The following is a 6667-nucleotide window of genomic DNA, read 5'->3' on the forward strand; positions in this document are numbered from 1 at the left end:
TGATATGCTATTTAACAAATGTTACTCATATCTGTCGCTATCAATGCTTAATAAATTCTTAACGAGAGGAAAATTTTTTAATAAAATGACATTTTCTCTTTTTGAAATAGGTACATGTTGGAAGCAGATTTGAGTAAGGTGTCATTAATTCATCTGTAGTTGACACCAGCTTTATCACAGGTTGTTTAGGCTCAACACAGCTGCGTCATTAATTCATCTGTAGTTGACACCAGCGCTATCACAGGTTGTTTAGGCTCAACACAGCTGCTTTCTCAGAACTGAAAAACTAAAAAGAGACTCTACTACTTTAAGGGATAAAAGCTTTTCAGCCATCATCAGAGCCCGAGAGAAGGCTTAGCTAGAAATGACTGCTCCTCAGTCATCACAGGGGCAGAAGGGGCGCGTTCAGATCAGCATGGTATGTGGCTCAGGAACTCCTACACTGCTGACAGAAGTCCTGGCAAATTTTACTCTGGATGTTAGCTCTTCTTCTCTGTCAAAATTTCTTAATACAGGAGAATTTTTTAAAGAGACATTTATTTCTTCCACTCAACACAGGCTTTCTCAGAACTGAAAAACTAAAAAGAGACTCTACTACTTTAAGGGATAAAAGCTTTTCAGCCATCATCAGAGCCCGAGAGAAGGCTTAGCTAGAAATGACTGCTCCTCAGTCATCACAGGGGCAGAAGGGGCGCGTTCAGATCAGCATGGTATGTGGCTCAGGAACTCCTACACTGCTGACAGAAGTCCTGGCAAATTTTACTCTGGATGTTAGCTCTTCTTCTCTGTCAAAATTTCTTAATACAGGAGAATTTTTTAAAGAGACATTTATTTCTTCCGTACATGTAAGTGGGAAGCAGACTTGGATGTGCTCTAATCTAGTCATCTGTGGTTTTGCTTCTGTAAGGTGAAGCTTGGTTGACTTGTAATCTTTCCGTCTTAAATTGAAGCACTAAAACAAGAACCTCTTCTTTTAGCTTTTACACTTGTTACTGAACTGCAGTGTTGATTTTTCTGTGGAAATCAACTACTTTTGGAGTTTCTGGGGACTCAGAAACTATTCCTAAGGCCCAGGTTACTGTTACTAAGATCATAAAAGTGTGACAGAGTAAAAGTACACTTTTACTCTGTCATCTCTTTAATCCTTAGGATTCAATAGTGAACATACTTACTTATAATAATTATATTTAGAATCAACTTTTAAAACTTTTAAATCTCTTCAATGCAAGTTACAGTCATTTTCAGTGCCTTAAATATTAAAAATCCTCTACTGAGCAATCTTTCAAACTGCTTTTTAATCTTTATTCATCTCACCGAGTTGGATTTTCTCCATAGCATTTTAGAACTTTAAAATTATTTTTGTTTTAATAATTATTCCTTCTAACATGAAGAACACTTGTAGTAATGGAATGCTGTGTATCTTGACTGTTTCAATATCAGTATTCTGGGTATGATACAGTATTGCAAGATATTTTCATTGAGGGAAAACAGATAAAGTCTACCTGGGATCTTTCTGTGTTATTTCTTGAAATTGCATAAGAACCTACAATGATGCCAATATTAAAAGTTTAATTAGAAAGTATGCCTTCCTAGTACTTCAAATGAGCGTTGTAGCAGCATTTATGTGTGGGGTGGCTTATCAATGTAATATTTAGTGGGCATTTCATGATCTTAATCTATTTCACTGTGGCTAATAAATTTTAACAGAGTGTTTGGAAAGGAGGGAAAGGCTAACAGAAGAAAAAGGTGAAGCATTTCAACACTTTCAGATACAGTTATGCTATAAATTCACCTGCTTCTTGTCGGGCTAAGTTATTTCTGCTGAATCAGAAAAGAACGGTACTATTCTGATGTCTAAAGCATATTAAGAGCAGTCATTTATTTTTTGTTAGTGATTTTTTTTATTGTGGATACTGTGAGCGAATACCTCATCTTAGCAGAATACAGGACAAGGTGAGGGCACTAACGGAGTTAGTAAGAAAAATCTACCTGGCCAGGATTTAGCTCAGTGGTTCCGTCGCCCGCCTCGCCACAGCAATGGCCTGAGTTCGATCCCTGGTACCAAAAAAACTACATGTAAGATTAAAAGTTTTTAATGGCACAAAACAGTGAACACTCTCCTCCCCTTTTGCAATTGTAACTTAAATTGAGGGAACAAAGTTTAGACTCAATTACAGTAGTAAACGTATTTGTAGCAATTAAAGTTTTACAAGAGGGAGAGGAATGAAACTGTCTTTTTTGTACATACGGGTATTTGAATCCTGATTGTAACGGGATGTGTTGTTTTGATTTTTACATAGGAAGAAGGTGTAGGAATATTAGTCCTAAGTGCTTTCAAAGTTAAGTTCACAGCCTTTGTCATGAGAGATCGATACTTGCAAAAAGAAGAAAAAGACGGAAGTTCTACTAAGTACTGAACTTGAACTGGTCTTGCAGCAAAGGAGTGTGTGTGATGTCTGGTGAATCAGAGGCAAAGCTCCAGGGTTTGGTGTCGCTGAGCTCAAGCAGATTCCAGGCTGGATTGCGGGTGTGGCTTCTAGAGGTCATTGTAAATTTGGGCCCGGGATGGATGGGGAGGGCATGCGGGGACTTCTATATTTGAAACTTCGAGTTTGTGAGAGCTCAAACAGGGACAAGCACGGGGTTCCCCTCCGGTAGCGCCCCCTCGGAACACACCTGAGACCCCTGCGGACTTGTTCCGGACTTCTGGCGATCAAATCCTTATCACTTGAGGTTTCTAGGCTTTTGTCTTTTCTTTGCCTCTCTAAAAACAAGGTGACTGTGTCTGTTTAAATTACTACAAAAGATGTTTGCCTTTAGAAAAAAAAGTGAGCAGTGATTTAAATGTGGGGTGTGGTAGAAATCAATGAGGGTAGAAGAAATAGTAGTTTAGATAAGAAAAAAGTTCCTTACTACTTAGATATAACTAGACAATATCTTGACTCATTTTCTTTTAGATTTGTTCTACTCTTAAAGTGTATTTGTTTTTGTTTGTTTTGGTTTTTGTTTTTTTGTACCAGGGATTGAACTTGGGCCTTTGCACTTGCAAGGCAGGCGGTGGAACCACTGAGCCAAATCCCGGTCCCCTATATACAATTAGGTATCTTACATGGTTTTTAACTCTTCTATTATGAGCATGTCCTATGTCATAATTTTTCTTTTGGTAAACATTTAAGGATAGTTTAATGTGTTTTTGGATTGACGAATAATCCTTTAAATAAATGTTTACAAAAGATAGTTAAGTATTTTTCTTATTGTTTTTTGCTCTTATAAATTGTAATGCTTTTATAATTAATTTGTTTATGCTATTTGCCTATTTATCTAGTGGATGTTCCCAGTGTTCCATGCATATAAAATTGATTTATATATAGCCCTTCATCTAATACATTTTTATATACGTCAGTTTTTTATAGTATAGAAACTTCATATTTTAGGGTTGAAAATGGTTGAATTTTTCCTTGATCAAATTTCCACTCCTTTTAAGCTTAGAAATTTTTTCCTCATCAGAGCATATATGAATAATGAATACAAAATCTTAAAGCATGGAAAGGTAACATCTTCAATTTACCTGTGATGAATTCTGATATTTGACAAGGTTCTACATTGATCTTGTTTATATTCCCTCCCAGTAACTAGCTAATTTTTTTTAGGTGAGTTGGCCTGATACACATATCCTACACATACATTCGCACAAGATGTTTAAGACTAGTATATAGTCTTAGTTGTTAGTTCAGTATACAACACAAGCCTTATTTATTTTTGTTGAACAAAACTTTTTAATGAAATTTGCATCTATGGTTGAATTGTCTTGGAAGCTTAACTGTACCCTGGTTTTTGTTTTTCATGGGACATTTTGGATTAACTTTACAGTAAATTTCTCTTGTTGGCTTATGCTAGCTTGGGTTTCTGTCATTTGCAACCAGAAATGCTGAGGAACATGGCTCATGATGCCTAATCACTGTTCAGTTCTGACTCATTGCGGCTCCTTCAGAGGGAGTGCCTTTCCCTTCACATTGGTCAAACTGGCGTCCAGATTGGGAATGTGTGTTGGGAATTCTATTGCCTGGAACATGGAATTCAGCCAGATGGTGTTCATTGTTCTTGACAATACACAGGATCAGCTGGAAAATTCTAAAATGAAGCATGCGAATGCATCTTTTGATACCTTCTTTTGTGAGACAAGAGCTGGAAAGGGTGAGCCGTGAATTGAATGTGTGTACCAAACTCCTTTTATCCTCTGAAGATGGGATCCACCTGGGAAAATACTGTTCACTTTTCCACCCAGACCAGCTTGTTAGCAGAAAGGAGGATACTGCAAATGACTATGCACTACTCTGTGGGAGCAGAGATCATCACACTTGTGCTAGAAAAGATCTGGAAGCTGGCAAGTGGCTTCTATTCCTACAACTGAGCCATGCTTGGTTATTTATGACCCTGTATGAATCCTGTACTTCATTGATATGCACGAATCCTGTAATTCACCAGCATTATCCATCAGTACCACCATCTCCACCCAGTGCTTCCATGTTTGGCATCCATTTGGGCGCTCAGAGCAGGGCAAGGGTCCTGATGTTGGCTTTCATGACACCTTTTTGTGTGGGAAGGGTAACAGAAACCTGCACACTCACCAGGTGGCTCCCATTTACCTTTGCTTCTGATAAGATAGGGTTTTCTTTGTTATCACAGATTTTCAAAGCCCTCCAAAACACTTGTGAAATTAACAGGAAGCACATCTTATCTGGAGATTATTTAGTCTATTTACTAACAGTTAATTCTCCTGGAAGACCTGAATCTGGAGATCCTTTGTCAAGTAAGTGGTTTGGCATAATTATCAAATAACAGTAGGTCTTTTGCATTAGCACTATAGATGAAATATGTAGAACTGATAGATATGTCATCTTCTATGGGGCCAATATTATTTTCCTCATTGTTTTTTCTTTGTTCTTGATAAAAGACTCACTTTATATCACATACAGATAAATTTATGGAGGGCAGTGAAAGACAGTTGAATATTTACTTTCTTTTACAGTGTTCAGTGTCTGAAATACTTGAAACCAGATTTGTATTGGATGTCTTTTTCTTCAGATTTTGGAATATTTGCATATATATTACAATATTTTAGGTATGGATCCAAGTCTAAGCAACAAATTCATTTATGTTTTATATACACCGGTACACATAGCTTGTATAGCTTGCAGGTAATTTTATACAATATTTTTAGTGTTTTCACTGCAACCTGTCATCAGGAAATCAGGTATGAAATTTTCCACTTATCATATCAGCACTCAAAAAAGTTTTGGATTTGGCATTTTGGATAAGGGATGTTCAGTCTGTAGTAAAACTCTAAAGAGCATTCTACACTTCAGAAGAGCTACTCAGGTATATTTCAAAGTACTTGTTTGTTGTATAGCCAACCCATGGTAAACTAGTCCTTTATCAAAATTCTATTGATTTAGATTTGGGGAAATGTTTCTATCATTGCTACCCAGTTCAGTGATTCTAAATTTATTTATTGTGAGTTCTCACATTGCATGTACTTTTCCTAGGCAAAATAGAGCAGTGAACTTCAGGGATTTTTTATTTTCTAAAGCTTTGAAGGAGGCACTGGATCAGATTTACTTCAGCTCTGACTTGACTGGCTTTCAGAATATGTCAAGGAGACTAAATTGGAATATTCTGTCTACCCATCCACTAGAAATTCCAACGCTATAGTAGAAAATTGCAACTCTGTCCTCTCACCACATATTCCACAATAGAGTATGTGGACTGTTCCTTCATGGTGTACAAGGAGGCCATCTAGGACATATGCTAACACAACTTGGTGTTGAACAACCCTCCAATGCCACCATCAACAGGTTAATACGTCAGGTGGTATCTTCCATTAATGCTTCTCTGTGTTTTGAAGGAAACTTGAATGAAGACCAAACTGAATTCCAAACCAACCTTTATCTTATACAGGAATAAACTGACCCCTAACAACCAAACCCCCATTAACTCTGCAGATAAAACATATCATGAGCACATTTTAGTGCCTGATGCCACGGAATCCTAACCCAAACCCTATCCCTACATAACCTTAAACATAAGAGTAAGTCTAACCCTCTAACACTAACCCCAACGCATAAAACAAACCTTAACCCTAATCAGAACCCTAATCCCTACCCCAGAAACTCTAAATTTAAACATAGCCCTCACCCTCACCTTTAATCTGAAAGCCTAACTCTAACCCAACCGCAAGCATCACCCTAACCCTAACTCTAACCCTCTAATCCTAACCTCCTTAACCTCCTAACCCTAAGCACCCTAAGCCTAAGATCCCTAACCCTAACCCTAAGACCTAACCCTAACACAACCCCAACACCAACCGAACCCTAACCCTAACACCAAGCCCTAAATTTAACCTAAACCTTAAACAACATCCTACCCTAACCCAATCCTAACCCTGAGCCTAAACCCTAATCCTTGCCCTCCCCTTGACCCTGACCCTAACCCAAAAACCATAACCAAACTGAAATCCTGAGGTACATGAACTTGAAACCAAAAGCTAAACCTAACCTTAACCCTAACCCTAATCATCATACCCTGAATCCAATACTCACATATTTGAATTTCTCTGCTATCCCTAAGTCCAAGCCTAACTTTAAATCTAACACACCTAACCCAAGAT

At 37.7% G+C, this 6667-nt stretch overlaps 1 pseudogene; it reads left to right on the top strand.

Moving 5' to 3' along the window:
* The first annotated feature begins 656 nt into the window (after positions 1-656).
* On the top strand, positions 657-5964 carry LOC109118596 (annotated as a pseudogene).
* Positions 5965-6667: the final 703 nt, after the last annotated feature.

Source organism: Fukomys damarensis, unplaced genomic scaffold (genome assembly GCF_012274545.1).
Source record: "Fukomys damarensis isolate Sample0158 unplaced genomic scaffold, DMR_v1.0_HiC HiC_scaffold_25, whole genome shotgun sequence".
In the NCBI taxonomy this organism is placed as follows: Eukaryota; Metazoa; Chordata; class Mammalia; order Rodentia; family Bathyergidae; genus Fukomys; species Fukomys damarensis.